The following is a 16,725-nucleotide window of genomic DNA, read 5'->3' as shown; positions in this document are numbered from 1 at the left end:
ACTTTTTGGGCAAGCTGCCAATCCTTTGTGGCTTTGAAAAAGTATGTGTGTGTGTGTGTATGTGTGTATAATACACTAATACACATAGATACATAGATATAGTTTTCCTTTACATATTTTTATCTTGGGATACAGATATTTGGGAACACATGAGTTCATGAAATCTCAGTTTGAAATTAAATTAAAACACAAAGGTAGAGGAAGGGAGTAAAAAACCAAAATGCTATTAAAAGTTACCAATATTTTGTAGACATCAGAAAACTTGTATCTACAATGTCAGTTTTTGCAGTCAGGAAGACTTAATTGGATTTATACGTAAAGATAAAATTTCATTGTTCAGGTAGTACAATGATGTCCTAAGAAAGGGGAAAAAACAGGATTTCCTCCCAACCGTCATACCATAAAACATATTTCTGTGACCTATTAAAAACAGCTTCTGATGGCCCTCTCAGTTTTAATGTAACTTTCTCCATAATATCAGGAGCTGGAGTTCCTCTCCCTCCCCAAAAAAGGGTCAAGCTCATAAAAATAAATAAACCTAGTTTTCAACTCATCTTGAAGTTTTAAATTCCTCAGAAACATAACAATGACTGTAGGCAGCACATTTCATAAAGGTAAAGGTAAAGGTTCCCCCGCACTTGCGTGCTAGTCGTTTCCGACTCTAGGGGCCGGTGCTCATCTCCGTTTCATAGCCGAAGAGCCAGCGCTTGTCCGAGGACGTCTCCGTGGTCATGTGGCCGGCATGACTAGACGCCAAAGGCGCACGGAACGCTGTTACCTTCCCACCGTAGTGGTCCCTATTTTTCTACTTGCATTTTTTACGTGCTTTCGAACTGCTAGGTGGGCAGAAGCTGGGACGAGTAACAGGCGCTCACTCTGTTATGCGGCACTCGGGATTCGACCCGTCAAACTGCCGACCTTCCGATCGACAAGTTCAGCGTCCTAACCCACTGAGCCACCGCATCCCTTACACATCCCTTGCACATTTCATAGGGATCACCAATTATTGTCTATAATTAATTATCTGCTTCATTTGTGGCATCTACTCTTGCTCTTTCCCAGGTGGAACCAGTAGACCAGGAGCAACATCTGGTACTACGACTTCTGTTCACTACAAATGTAAAATTAGGGGAGGAAAACTTCCTTCTCAACAATTCTTTTTCAGACTTCAATTTAACTTTATTCATTTTAGGCTTCCATTTATTGTTTCTGGAAGTGATGCACAAATAATGGCTCAATATACTTTCTTCTGTAGTCCTTCAGTCTTGTTCTAAGTAAGTCAGATGTTATTGTTATATAATGAAATTTAACTTCCAGTTTAAATTCACTCAAATCTTAAAATGGTGATGCTGGATATGCACTTGATGACTCTATTTCATATTCACGTAGTTTTCTTGGCAGAATTTTTGGAGATTTCCCACTATTTTCTTCCAGGATATTTTTTCAATGGTTGGATTTAACCCACATTCTTTGAATTTATAGGTGATCTCTAAACCGAACCCAGTCCAACACTATTTTTTTTAATTTTTAAATCCACAATTTAAGCAAAGTTAACAGAGTTTGAACATAATAAAAATATATTATATTTAAAAGTGAACTTGTGATACTCCTATTCTTCATTTCTGGTCACAGCACAGGTAGTCCTCAACTTACAATTGTAATTGGAACTGGATTTCTGGTGGTAATTTGTCCTAAGTTGAGCCATATTACTAGATACAATTTTATAACAGTTTTGCAGTGATCCTGAAGTGAATACCTGTGTTCATTAAGTGAATGCTGCAATCATAAGTACACACCTAGTGTCAACCGTCTGGCTAGTGATTTCAATATTGAAGAAACTTTATGGTCTTGAGGTGCCATAAGAGATAAATTTTATTGAATACCCATTTGACACTGAAGAAGAAAATCAACTCTAATTTCATAAGCCCCTCCCACCAAGTGTTCACATTGTCCATTCACATCTATTCGGTTTGTTAAGGGAATGATCCACTTCTCTGTCAGACACCTGCTTTTGTGACCTTTGGTCTCACGGTCTGTGGATGGCTTATTGAAACTCTCATTTCCTTCCCAGGGTCTCCCTCCCCTTATTGCTATGGCAAGTTGAGTAGCGACGGAGATTAGCAATTCAACCTTGACACCTATTCCTCTGAATAGATATTTTTGGTGGAAACTGGCAAAAGAAAAGGGTAAATCGAGGTCAGGTGGCCATGGGATGCTGCAGCCAGTCACAAAAGCAAGCAATTGTAAGTAACCAAAATATGATCCAGTGGGTGTGTTTGGCATAACTTTTTACAACAGACAGAAATTCTTTAGGAGCTATAAAGCACCTATTCCAGGTCTGTGCAATAATTAAAGCAGTTTTTAAGCAACCAGTCATAAGTTAAAAAATAACTTTACAAGATGTAGTAAGAGTGTAAAACTCACCTTGTCCACAATAGTACCCAAAATTAAAAAATAATAAATCCTAGTTAAAATTAACAAAATCAAAATGCTGTTAAAACAATGATAACTTCTCATGTCTAACATCAAATGAGATTTGATAAATTGCAGTAAAGATGAAATGTTACCTTCAGACTATTATGCCCATAATAAAGTGCAACTGAAACAAATGTATTGTTCAAATTTTGTCTGTAACAATGAATTCAGGAGAGAAATGTCTTTTTTCATTCAGTTACTACTACAAGAAAATTTTATCCTGGGTCCATGATAATTGCATTTTTTCTTTTCACTGAATTCTTATATAGCTCTATGTCTGCTTGCTAACTCTTCATAACTCCTTTATTATCCCTGGCATGGCTATTAGAAAAGACACATTGTCTGATGGTCTTAGGTTAACAATGAACCTGATAATTGTTCGGAAGTATATATTTAATTCATAAAAGGTCTTTAATCATGACAAAAAGATGAGAACGTTTTTAAAAGAAAATGAAATCTTAGTAATCACAAATTAATTGAGAATTTTAGAGCCATTTCTTTCCTTGACAGAATAAAACTTTTTACCATTTCTATGTCAAACAAAAGCTCCTTAGTTTTTTGTTTTTTCCTAAACAGTACAGTATGATAGTGATTAAATATATCCACCTAACAATTTAGAACAGTTTTTCTGCTATTCATCTCTCTTTTTTTCCTAGATTTCTTTTGAATGATCTGTTTGTCCCCTGTGTATTCCAATACATAGCCAAGCCATTAGAATGCATGTCAGGATATTCTAGAATCATGTAATACTTTTAATAAGATGATATTAGCAAGAAAATGCTTTTACACGTGCAAAAATCTAAATATTTAACTATATATATGCCAGAACATGTATCAGACTACTGAGATATATACATATTATGCTATGCATGTTATGAGTTAAGTAACCACCACAGTGTTGGTATCTATACCTGTAGGACAGGCCAATAATCTTTGCTAAACAAACTACAGATAATCCTCAATTTACAACTGGATTTTTTTTGTTTATTTATGGATCAGACAGCATAATACACAGCCAAATGTGACAAAGTACTACATTTGAACAGATGAATTATGCTAGAAATGTTATTCAGCCAAGGTCAAACTATAGAAAGTCTTAATATTTTTAATTGGTGAGGTAAAATCTTGACTTATTTCTGAGTATATTTATACAAGATTGCCCTTTCAATGACTACTTTATATACAATACACTTGTCTACAAATAATTAGCAATAAATAATTTCTTGATTTATGCTCTCAGTATTTCCAACTTCCTATACTCTCTAAGCACTGTCCTTCAGATAACATAATGAACTGATAAACAATAACATACTGCATAATAGTATCCAATTTAACTAATCTTGGCAATTAATTATTCCAAATATGGTTTAATAAGACAACTCACTAATCTGCCTATTGAGGATCATAGCATATGACTGTTAGTTTTATTTATTTTTTAGAATTCTATTTTTTCTTCAGAACAAGAAATATTCTTAGGACAGTTAATACATTAACAGAGTTACTGCTGTATAACCATACATGAATTATTCTATGCAGTAATGAATTTGTAGCTTTTTAAGATATCAGAAGGGTTTTGTTTTTTTCTTACCACAATAGATGAATATAGCTAATCCTCTGCAATTGTTTCTTTCAATTTTGTTTTCTCTCTAATCTCAAATAGTTTTCAAAAGACAGTTATTTCATTTAAAATGCACTCATACCAAATTAACATGCAGACCAAACTACCATGTTTGCTTTGAAATTCTAACTGAACATCTCTGCAATTTATAAACATATTCAGTGAACTTTAGAATGTATATGACTGATAGGGTTGGCAACAAGAAAAGCAACAATTGAATGTCTAACTGCTGATATATAGGAATGTCCTTTAAAAGTGTTTTGCTTTGTTTTTTTCCAGCTCATCACCAATATCCTTATCATCAACTTGAAAACCCTTAAATATGCATGGCAACAGTCAGAGTTTATTTACTGTAAGTATTTTTAGTAATCCAATTTAGCAGCACATTTTATATTTTGAAGTAGTGTCTTAGGCTGAATCCAGGCTAAAATAAATTAGGCAGGGAATTTATTGGGGAAAATGGCTACAGTGCCTTTGGGAGCATAATATTAATTTAACATGTCTTAATCATATAGGCATCTGCTTGCCAGTATGGTATTGGCCAATAGATTAATACTTAATATTTAGGGAATCTATGTATGTTAGAACTCACAATCAATGGCAATATTTTCAGAATCCTTTCAGCACCATGTTACAAAGAGATAAAAGAGCCATGGAACTCTTTTCCCTGTAGTTCTAAATTACTCTTCTTTTGGAAAAGGTTCTGAAAAGGTTGATAATTTTTTTGTGTGTATTGTGGTCCATCATGGTGTCATGTCACATACCACTCTGGATTTCTTTCTAATGTATCTCAGGTGATTGATATTTCCAATTCTATTGTTGAAAAAAGCTTATTTCTTATGTAGGAAGAATTTGAGATAATAAAAACGAATAATATTTTACCAAATAAAATTAGTAAATTTAGGCAGATTTAAAGAACTGACATAGGATAGACAGAAAGATAACTTCATCCAATATGTAATATGGAAATATTCAGTCTCTAAATAGAACACTTATTTCTTCAAAATCTTTAGTTGAATATATATATGAGGGACGCGGTGGCTCAGTGGGTTAGGATGCTGAGCTTGTCGATCAGAAGGTCTGCAGTTTGGTGGGTCGAATCCCGAGTGCCGCGTAGCAGAGTGAGCGCCTGTTACTCGTCCCAGCTTCTGCCAACCTAGCAGTTTGAAAGCACGTAAAAATGCAAGTAGAAAAATAGGGACCACTACGGTGGGAAGGTAACAGCGTTCCGTGCGCCTTTGGCGTCTAGTCATGCCGGCCACATGACCACGGAGATGTCCTCGGACAAGCGCTGGCTCTTCAGCTTTGAAACGGAGATGAGCACCGGCCCCTAGAGTCGGAAACGACTAGCACGCATGTGCGGGGGAACCTTTACCTTTACATATATATATATATATATATATATATATATATATATATATATATATATATGTGTGTGTGTGTGTGTGTGTGTGTGTGTGTGTGTGTGTGTGTGTGTGTATGTGTGTATGTGTATGTGTATGCATATGTATATGTATGTATGTGTGTGTGTGTGTGTGTGTGTGTGTATGTGTATTGATATGGTGACATTAAATGAAGGTTACCATCAGTTGTCAACCAAATAATATAATATCAATCTCTTCATATTGAGTCTAATTACACTTTATTAAATATATCTGGAACAGAGATATGAAAATTTTGATTGGTTAGTTTTTTAAAGTCTAAAACTTACAATGCATGGATTTGTACAGGATGGGACCATGAAAAAAAAGAATGGAATTAATTTAAATGTAGAAATAAAAAATATAGTCACTTTTAATTCAAAAAAATGTATACAATATTGCATGACAATATTATATTTGGTAGGTTAGTAGTCCTTTTTTTTTTTCCTTTGGATAGTACCTTTTTTTTCAAATTACAAAGAGTGATATGAAAAAGTCTTCTTTTAAAGCCATGTTGCTTTCAGTAATAAGCTGATTTTCCACCAGGTATTATATTTGCCATTCAGAGTTTATCACATAACTGAATTTGCCTTTCAGGGCATGATGACAATAGAAATGATAGCCATAAGGATTCCCAGTTGTTTCTTCATGACAGCTATATAGGGAACAACGATTCTCATTTATCATTTTCATGAAAGCTATAATTTGGCTGCTTCAGGAAGTCCTACGGGGTGTTTGAAATTGACACAAAGAAACGCAGATGGGGGCCATCACCCAGTTATATACCAAACACTGTATTTCTTCTCTTCTCAAATTTAGGGCTTTCCTTTTCCTTCATCATTCTCACCATGTCAATTATAAGTCATTGTTATAAAACTAATAACCTTCTGAATTAACATCTGTACATTTGATCCTATTTTAGCTCCAGCATTTGACTAATAACATAATAATAATAATAAAAGTCATGATGGATCAGACTTAAAGTCTATCTCAACTAACTGTACACATCTCCCCCCTCCTCCTCCATCACCACCAGCTCTATAATATGAATGTAACATTTGCCATTCTACCTCAGGCAACAGTAATATCTTGGGTAAACACAGCATTTAAAACCATTTAGCCTATCAGAATAAAAATTCAGATATAACAATAAGCGAAATAGTGCTGCCATACTGTAAATTGGAGAACAATTCTGTAGGAATCATATAGAGTATGGTATAGCCTGTACGAAAAAAAATATGAAATATCTCCTTGATGGCTATTATGCATATTGGCTCTTACTATTTAATAATTTTCTTTTATTTGTTTTTAAATTTATTAGGCTAATGTGATCATTATTGCCAGGTCCTAGGCATAAGATAAACTCTGTCATTAAAAGTTTTACTTTATATTCACTTATATTTTAAAATCAACTTTGGGGAGCAAATGGGTTGTACTTGGTTTTGTTCTTCAACATAACTGCATTATTTCTTGTTTACTTGTTTACTTTCTAATATTTTAGTTACCTCCTTTGATTATTTTTCTTATTTGAAAAATAACAGTTCAAGAACTGACATTTTGTTTCTTCTTTACGTTATTTAAGAAGATGGGAAGAAGAAATAAAAGTACTTCAAAAATTCACAAGCTCTTCTTTTCTACACTTTGAGGTAGCATTATATAGCCAGTAGAATATTTTGGGCCCACTTCCTTTTAAAGAAATAACAGAAGCAATACTTTATTGCAATTGCTAAGGCTTTATACTCATTTACCTGTAGCATATGGTGAATTCAAAGGAGCATCATAGCTGGTTGAGAAATGGCTTCTGAATATTCTATTTTGCAGACAGATAAATTTTCAATGTATGTTAAATTGGGTAAAATAATGCTGATCCTTCTTTTTCTTCAAAATTTGAGTTGACTGATTCTGAGTTCCTAAGAAAGGTTTCAGTAACAAGGTTTAGAATTTAGGCTTCACAAACTTGTTTCTTTTAGACTTATCATGTCCTTCACCTATCCTGAGATCCTTTTCGGAAGTACTTGGTGGCCCCTGAAAATTTTGTTTCTTGAAAATCAGAAGCTGAACCAGAAGATTCCAATCCATTAAGAGTGACATATTTAGATCTCTTTCCTCTGGAAATGGAAAAAACATATGCTCTCTCTTAATTAATTAAGCATATTTCTATGCTGCAATAAACAATTATTTTTGACATAGAAAAAAATATGTCCATACAGTAATAAAAACACAAGGACACTTACAAGAATAAAAAAGAGAACAAAAGATGACAATATCAGATCAAATTAAGGGAAGGCTGCCTGAAAAACTCAGTACGTATGAAAAGTAGCAAAATTTCTGATAAGGAAGCTGAAACTTTGCCCATTTCTGTGAATTGTAGTTGTTAGAAGGTATGAAAATCAAGTGTGAAACTTATAAGTAACCTCAATATTCAAAAATAGAATGTGTGCATCATCATCATCATCATCGGATAATAACTTTATTGTCACTTTAAATGTACACTAATCAGCATACATTAAAATGAGATTTTGTTGCATACAGTTCTCAAAGAGTAACCACCTCCAATATACATTGTATAAACATGACATAAATAATAAATAAACAAACAAACAAATTAAATAAATAAATAAATAAAGCATATATCCACATACACACACATATATTATACCCCAGAGAAACAACACAGTCTAGTTTGAAGGTATCCATATATATGGTGAGAAAAGTAAATCTTGCAAGTTTATCATAGGGAATAAAACTGTTACAGAATCTGGTAGTCTGCTAGAAATGCATAATAATAATAATAATAATAATAATAATAATAATAATAATAATAATAATAATAATAATAATAATAATAATAATAATAATAATGTATGGTTATCTTTACAAGCATGAATTTTGACCTATAGCACACATTTATAGGTCACATTTAAACATCTTTGGTTTCAGAGTGGTAAGTGCTTCAAGTATGTCTATTCCACAGTTTTATATATCTTGCTACCATAGGATTCTAACCTGCTGAATTCTATGAGACTTTCTCCTTGTACTAACTCCTTTTCCAGAATAACATTCTATGTAGTTGCATATAATGATGCATTGATTCATTCAATGAGAGCCAGATAGTATTAAGTATTTAGGGTTTTTATTGATGCAGGAAATGACTTTGTTTCATTTATCAATGAGATGAAATAAAGTCACACTTGTTTTCTTTGGTTACCTACAATTCCATAAGCAACATTTGGCTCTGAGTTTGAAATTAATGTTTTGGTCCTGTAGCATTTCTTTAGATTTAACTTTTACTCACTGTCTTGTAATTTTTTGCTTAGTCAAGCAAATCATTTCAGATGTATCACATCTAAGATAGTTTGGTATATATATTAGTCACAAGATTAATTTTTAGCCTGCTTCAGAATTCATCAAATAGTCCAAATCAGTTTGATTCTGAATCAAACTTAATGCAAGATTTCTGCCTTCACTCTCTTAATGAATGAACACACATGCATGCACACGAGCGCGTGCGCACACACACACACACACACACACACACACAGAGGAGGGTTGTAAGATGAGATCACCATTCTGCAAGAGTAAAGCTTCTCCAAATTTACAGATAAAGTTATAGTCCTTCCAACAAAATGATATCCATGAAACTTCATCAAAAAGTGCCATACCACTTAACCCAATATAGCACAACCAACACAAGCTGTAAAAAGGATAACTCTGTAATACATCAAAAATATCTCATGGACTATTACAACACATGGCATCAGTATTCCATACAATAAAGCCTTCTAAAGCATCCTAAGTAAATCAAAATTTTATTTATTTTATAAATAAAATAAAATGCCCATCACTCCAGAAAAAATGAACAGGACTCACCCTAACATAAATGTAAAAACTGCAGCAGCCACTACGTAGGACAAATGGGCAGAGGTCTAGCAGAACTCATCCATGAATATCAACTAGCAGTCATAAGACATAATGAAAACTCCTTAATTTCACAACACATGGACACTCTTGATCATTGTCTTGACCTGTCATACAGTCTGCTTTGGAAGATCACTGCTTCAGACAGGAACGCATTGCAGAGAGTGGTGAGGATGGCAGAAAAGATTTTTGGCAGTTCCCTCCCTTCCATCCAGGACATAGCATTTAAGTGTTGCTTGACAGAGTTTGCAAGATTGTCTGGGGCACTACACATCCTCTTCACAACCTGTTTTCCTTGTTACCTTCTGGGATGAGGCTTCGTGGAATCCAAAGTAGAACATCCAAATTCAGTCACACTTTTGTTCCATACAGTACTAACCTTATGAACTCTAAAGCTTCCTCTTTCCATTATGTATTCAAGATGGACAGTGATGAATATTTATATTTTATTTATATGTAAGGGTGTAGGTTTATACATATGTTGTATATAGCATGTTTAAATGTGTGTTATGTATGTGTACACTTTGAGAGCAGCAACTAAATTTCATTTTTAACATGTACTAATGTGCCCACAGTTAAAAAAAATACAATAAAGGTTATCTATCTATCTAGTTTCAACTGGGAAACTGTGATCATCCTAGACCAGGGGTGTCAAACTGCCGGTCTGCATCACGAGGAAACTGCACCCACCCCATTGCCGGCAATGGAGAAAAAGTTCCGATACATCACGTGACATCACGAGTTTGACATGTCTGTCCTAGACCAGCCAAATCCAAAAATGCTAGATAATTTCTGGAAGCCTAGCACTCTGTCAAATCAGCCTTCAATAGGCATGTAAACATAAGCAACGTCTACATATCATTCAAAAGAGACAATCAAACAAGGAAAGAAAAAGACCAAACCATCTCCCCACCAGTAACTCCCCACCAGTAACCAACACCCAGACGAGTAGAGATTACACCAAGATTAACATCAGACCAACCATCAAGAAGTAAACAATACCCCAATCAAGGAATTACAAACTCAGACAAACAAGCTAACAGTAAACATCCTAATAAGAACCATTAAGAACATTCCCACCAATACTGGCAGGGCAAGGAACTAGAATATAAATTGAGGACAAACTCCACTTCTTACCAGCACTGTTACCTAGTCTGGGTACTCAAGTGTCTGCAGAAAAAGATAGCTCAAAGAGCACCAAGACTTCTCCTTTCAACCCCAAGTTACAAATATTTTATTCTAAAGATATAGTCCTGCCTCCATCTCTCAAAATTATAACTTTTGTACTTTTGGACAGAATTAAGTAATATTCTCAGGCACATTTTCTTTCCAAGAAAGAAACCTTTTTAAATATCACAATGTTAGATATTGCCAAAGATGAAACAACAGAAGAAAGCAAACTGAATGTCAACAAATGGTAGAAATTGCCAAGAAGAGAAGACAAAGTGAAGAAGACAAAAATCTCAGGAAGGAATTTAACAAAGAATCTCAAAAATCTGTATTACAGAAACATCTGTAAAGACATTAAAGATAAGAAAAAATACAGAAAATCAAGGAAAGTCTTTAGAAGAATTGTCAAGCTGAAACTGTTATTCTAAAGGATGCTAGTAGGCAGATAGTAACTGATTCAGAGAAGATCAAACAGATATGGAAGGATATACTGAAATTCTGTACAATAGAGATGACAACATCAAAGATAACTTAGAAGATATTCCCTACTTATAAGAATGTCTGCTTTTAGAAGATGAAGTTAGATTAACAATCTGATCATTACCAAGTCAGAACACTACAGTAATTGGTAGAATATCTACAGAAATATGGAAAACAACAGATTAGTCACTATGATCCAACAATAAATTATGTCAGCAAATCTGGAAAACAACCCAGTGTCCATCATATTGGAAGAGGTCAGTCTATATATCAATTATATATATGTGTGTGTGTTAAATGTTAAGTATATATATATATATATATATATATATATATATATATATATATATATATATATATATATATATATATATACACTTAACATTTAACACACACACACACACAAAGACACAAAAACACACATATCTGGAAAACAACCCAGTGTCCATCATATTGGAAGAGGTCAGTCTATATATCAATTATATATATATATATAATTGATATATAGACTGACCTCTTCCAATATGATGGACACTGGGTTATATATATAATTGATATATAGACTGACCTCTTCCAATATGATGGACACTGGGTTGTTTTCCAGATATGTGTGTTTTTGTGTCTGTGTGTGTGTGTGTGTGTGTGTGTGTGTGTGTGTTAAATGTTAAGTATTTAGAATACACTTGCTTAGGCCCCAAACATGGGACTGACTGATGAGAACAAATAAGTCTGAAATGATCATATCTGTCTCCCTTTATTCTTTGTTAGCAAGCCAAAAAATTTACATATATATACAGTTTATATATATATATGTGCACAACATCTCAGATAGGATTCTCACCAAAGCCGAAACCAACGTCCTGTCTAAAGGATTTAATTTTGCAGTCGCTCCCAAACACATTCCCACGGAAACCATTATATGCGGAGTCGAATCCAGCCTGACCAAAATTAACCCTGATGACGCCAACAAAATCAGACTCGAAGTTACCAACATCCTCTGCACCAGCAAACCACCCAAAAGCAACTTACCCAAAGAGGAACAGACAGCACTACTTAACCTATAAAATGACACCAGCATAATCATTCTGCCAGCAGACAAAGGCAACGCCACAGTGGTAATGAACTCATCTGACTACCATACCAAATTATCCAACCTACTCCGAGACTCCACATACAAACTCCTCAAGACAGATCCCACCACCTACCTGGAAAAAACCACAAAATCAAAAATAAAAGCCACCCCCATCAGTGAAGAGATCCAGAAAACAATCATTCCCAGAGAAAAATCATCCAGATGTCCTAAGCTCTATGGTCTGCCTAAGATACACAAAGAAGGAACCCCACTCAGACCCATAGTCAGCTCCATAGGCTCACCTCTACAAAATCTAGCCAAATTTCTTGCCAAACAACTACAGCCTTACGCAAATTCCATCACCTCACACATACAAAACTCATTCCAATTCATAGAGATCATAAGTAAACTAAACTTACAGCCCTGTGACCTACTTGTGAGCTTTGATGTATCCCTCTTCACCCAAGTGCCAATCAAAGAAGCCTTGACAGCTATCCTAAATAAATACAACCCCCCAAAACACATCCTAGATCTGACCAACCACTGCCTATCTAACACATACTTAATCTACAATGGACAAAGATACAAACAAATGGAAGGAGCACCCATGGGATCACCCCTCTCACCTGTCATCACAAACCTCTACATGGAACACTTTGAAACCCTCGCTCTAGAAAAATCCAACCACAAACCCAAACTCTGGCTCAGATACGTAGATGACACCTTCGTAATCTGGCCACACGGCAAAGAAAAACTGGATGACTTCCTCATACACCTCAATAGCCTACACCCCAAAATACAATTCACCATGGAAACAGAAGCTAACAATCAACTTCCCTTCCTTGATGTCTTAGTCTACAAGAAATCCAACGGCTCCCTAGGACACACTATCTACCATAAAAAAACACACACAAACCGCTATCTGAACGCACTCTCACACCACCACCCAGCACAGATCAACTCCGTAGCCAAGACACTCATCTCCAGAACAAAACACCTAGCTGACGAACAACACCTAAAAACTGAACTACACACTCTCACTAATGTACTAACAGCCAATGGTTTCCAAAGAAACACGATTACCAACTTAATCCGAAGAGAGACACCCACAAAAACCCAAGACAGAGAACAAGAAAATGGCAAAGCCCTCCTCCCATACTTAAAAGGGACCACAGACAGAATCAGCAAGGTCCTCCAAAAACACAACATCAAAACAGCATTCTACACAGACAGAAAAATATCCACCATCCTAAGAAACCCCAAGGACATAATTGGGTTAGAAAACCAAGGAGTATACGAAATCCCATGCACCACCTGCCCCACCACATACATCGGACAGACCAACAGAAGAATAAGTGCACGCATTGAAGAGCACAAAAACTCACTCAGAAAGGGAGAACAAACTTCATCCCTGGTCCAACACTTTGAAGCCACGGGACATGAAATTGATTTTAAAAAAAACCAAAACTATCGCCAAAATTGAACATTTTAACAACAGAATAATCAGAGAAGCCATTGAGATAGAAAAACGCCCCCACAGCATGAATAAACGAGATGATACCTCTCGCCTACCAGCCATTTGGAAACCCGCCTTGATTGACAGACGAGGCCCAACCACCAAGAATGATACCAGACCCAAACTCATGATAACATCACATGACATCACCACCACACAACCATTCAAAAAGCAAATCCGAACCCACAACGATAAAGACACACAACCACAAAACAGAAACCTAACTACAGCTGCAACATCAGCCACTTTAAACCCCTCCAAACCACACAATAAGCAAACTGACACCCACTATAAAAACATGGCACCACCACAAACACGAAGCCGAACAAAAGCAGCACAACTCACCAGCTCAGGTCTGGAGCTGGCAGCTGAGACCAGCCCATCCACTCAGAACACCCCCCCACCCAATCAGAACACACCCACCATTCAAAACACACTCCCACCCAATCAGAACACACTTGGTCCCCTACCCAATCAGAGCACACCTCCACAGAACACACCCCCTCTGGCAGTTTAAAAAAGAGGAACAAACAGCCACATGCTTCTCCCAGAAGAAGGAAGCTAAAGCCACCAGCCTGATGATGACGGATGGGATTCCGTCGAAACGTTGTGCCTACACCTTTAGTTCTACGCGGGGAAAAACCCGAAAAACCAAGGATCCATATATATATCTATATATATATCTATATATATCTATATATCTATATCTATATCTATATCTATCTATCTATCTATCTATCTATCTATCTATCTATCTATCTATACATATATATATATATACATATACATATATACATATATGTATATACGTATATATATATATATATATATATATATATATATATATATATATATATATATATATATATATATATTCATTAGAGAAAAGATACTTAACAAAGTATAGAAAATATTACTCAATACTATTAATTCCATGGGCTAGCAAAATAAATTCCTATGTGAAAAGGAAAATGTCATGTTAAGGCACTTTTAATAGGGACTAATGAACAAGAGACATTATTGCTGATGCACTCCAGATAATTGAAAAAAATCAGTAATAATTTAAAAAGTTGTTACATTATTTAATAATAATAATAATTTTATTTATATACCGCCCTTCTCCCGAAGGACTCAGGGCGGTGAACAGGGCAAGCATAAAAAATACAAAATTACAAAAGTTAAAAAGGATTAAATATATGCCCAACTAAAAACAGTAAATACAAATATTAAAATAACAGTAAAAAAACCCCACCCATCCCCCATCAGGCCAGGCCGGCTTGTTCAAATAAGTATGTCTTTAGATCGCGACGGAAGGAGCGAAGGTCAGGCGCCATCCGGAGCTCAACCGGTAATCGGTTGAGTATAGAAACACTTTTTCTCATGTCACTATGATTGTGTCACAAAAATGTACATAACAGGAAGGTACAATCTAGATGGAACAGGGTAAAACAGACTGGCTTTAGTTTAGCAAAAAGATATAGCAAAAATGCTATATATTTTCTCTTATTTATTTAATTTACACAATGAATATTTATTAAGGAACCCTGGATTAGAAGAAGATAAGTATGGTTTTAAAATTGGAAAATAAATCATCTATAATTTGTGCTATACTAGGGGGCCAGCCTCAGGATGAGAAAACATAGAATTGGAACCAGTTATCCTTGAAGAAGAGATCATATGGATGATAAACCAGCTACCAAACTGCAAGATTCTAGATGTTGACTCTATCTCTGCAGAGTCGTTAGAGACCTGTGCCAGAAAATCTGGGAAACCAACACGTGGCAAGAGGATTGGAAACAGTGTTCATTCCACTATTGAAAAAAGGTGACTCTAAAGATTGTTCCAATTATCGCACAATTGCTCTCATTCCTCATATCAGCAAGGTTCTACTTAAAATTATACAACAATCTAGCACCAACCACCGAAAGGGAATTACCAGATGTTGAAGCTGGCTTCCAAAGGGGTCATGGTACTCATGATAATATTGTAAATCTGTACTGGCACATGGAAAAATTTCATGAATACCATTTATGTGTGTTTCATCAACTGCAAGAAAGCCTTTGATTGTATTGATACTGAAAAGCTAGGGAAAACCCTACAAGACCTGGGCATATCAGCACATCTGGTCAAGTTGGTGCAATTGCTGTACACAAATCAGGAAGCAACTGTGTGAACATCATATGGAGAAACAGATTGGTTAAGTTAGAGAAAGGAGTGTGACAAGGTTGCATTCTCTCCCCTTTCTTATTCAACCTGTACGCCAAATTGTTAATGAGGAAGCTAGATCTTGAAATATCAAAAATTGTAAAGTAAAGATTGGTGGAAGAAACATCAACATTCTTCCGTGTGCTGATGATACTACTCTCCTCCCAGAAACAAAAAAAAAGGCCTGGAATATCTGATCAAGAAAATAAAGGAAGAAAGTGAGAACTTTGTTCTTTTTCTGAACATCAAAAAGACCAAACTCATAACCACTTCAAGAAAGGGAACTATCCAAATAGTAATTGAGTGTGAATGTAGCACAGAAATAAAATCTCAGATTGCACTGGGTTGCCCAGCAATGATAAACATGAGCTGAATATGAAAAAGCAAGGACATCATCTTGACAACCAAATGTAGGTTAGTTTGCTCTATTGGGTTCCCCGTACTACTTATGATTGTGCAAGTTGGATCTTAAAAAAGCAAAACAGAAAGAAAATTCATTTGAGCTATGGTTTTGGAGAAGGCTTCTCTGTATTCCTTGGACAGCAAACAAGCAAGTGTTGGAGCACATAACACTGGGCATGTCACTAGAAGGCAAAATCACTAAACTGCATCTTACTTTGGCCATGTCATGCAGGGGAATTTACTGGAGAAAGCAATTATGTTTGGAAAAGTTAGCAGTAAAAGGAAACCAGGCTGTCAAAAACATGGTGGCTGGACACTATCAAAGCTGACACCAGCCACAGCATAGAAAAACTCAAAGAAATAGAGCAAGATCGGAAGATGTGGAGAGATGTCGCCTAGAAAATCTCCAAGAGTTGAACTCAACTGAACAGATATCATCATCATCATC

This window comes from Vipera ursinii (assembly GCF_947247035.1).
Source record: "Vipera ursinii genome assembly, chromosome: 2".
NCBI classification, from domain to species: domain Eukaryota; kingdom Metazoa; phylum Chordata; class Lepidosauria; order Squamata; family Viperidae; genus Vipera; species Vipera ursinii.
This window is presented reverse-complemented; position numbering follows the sequence as displayed.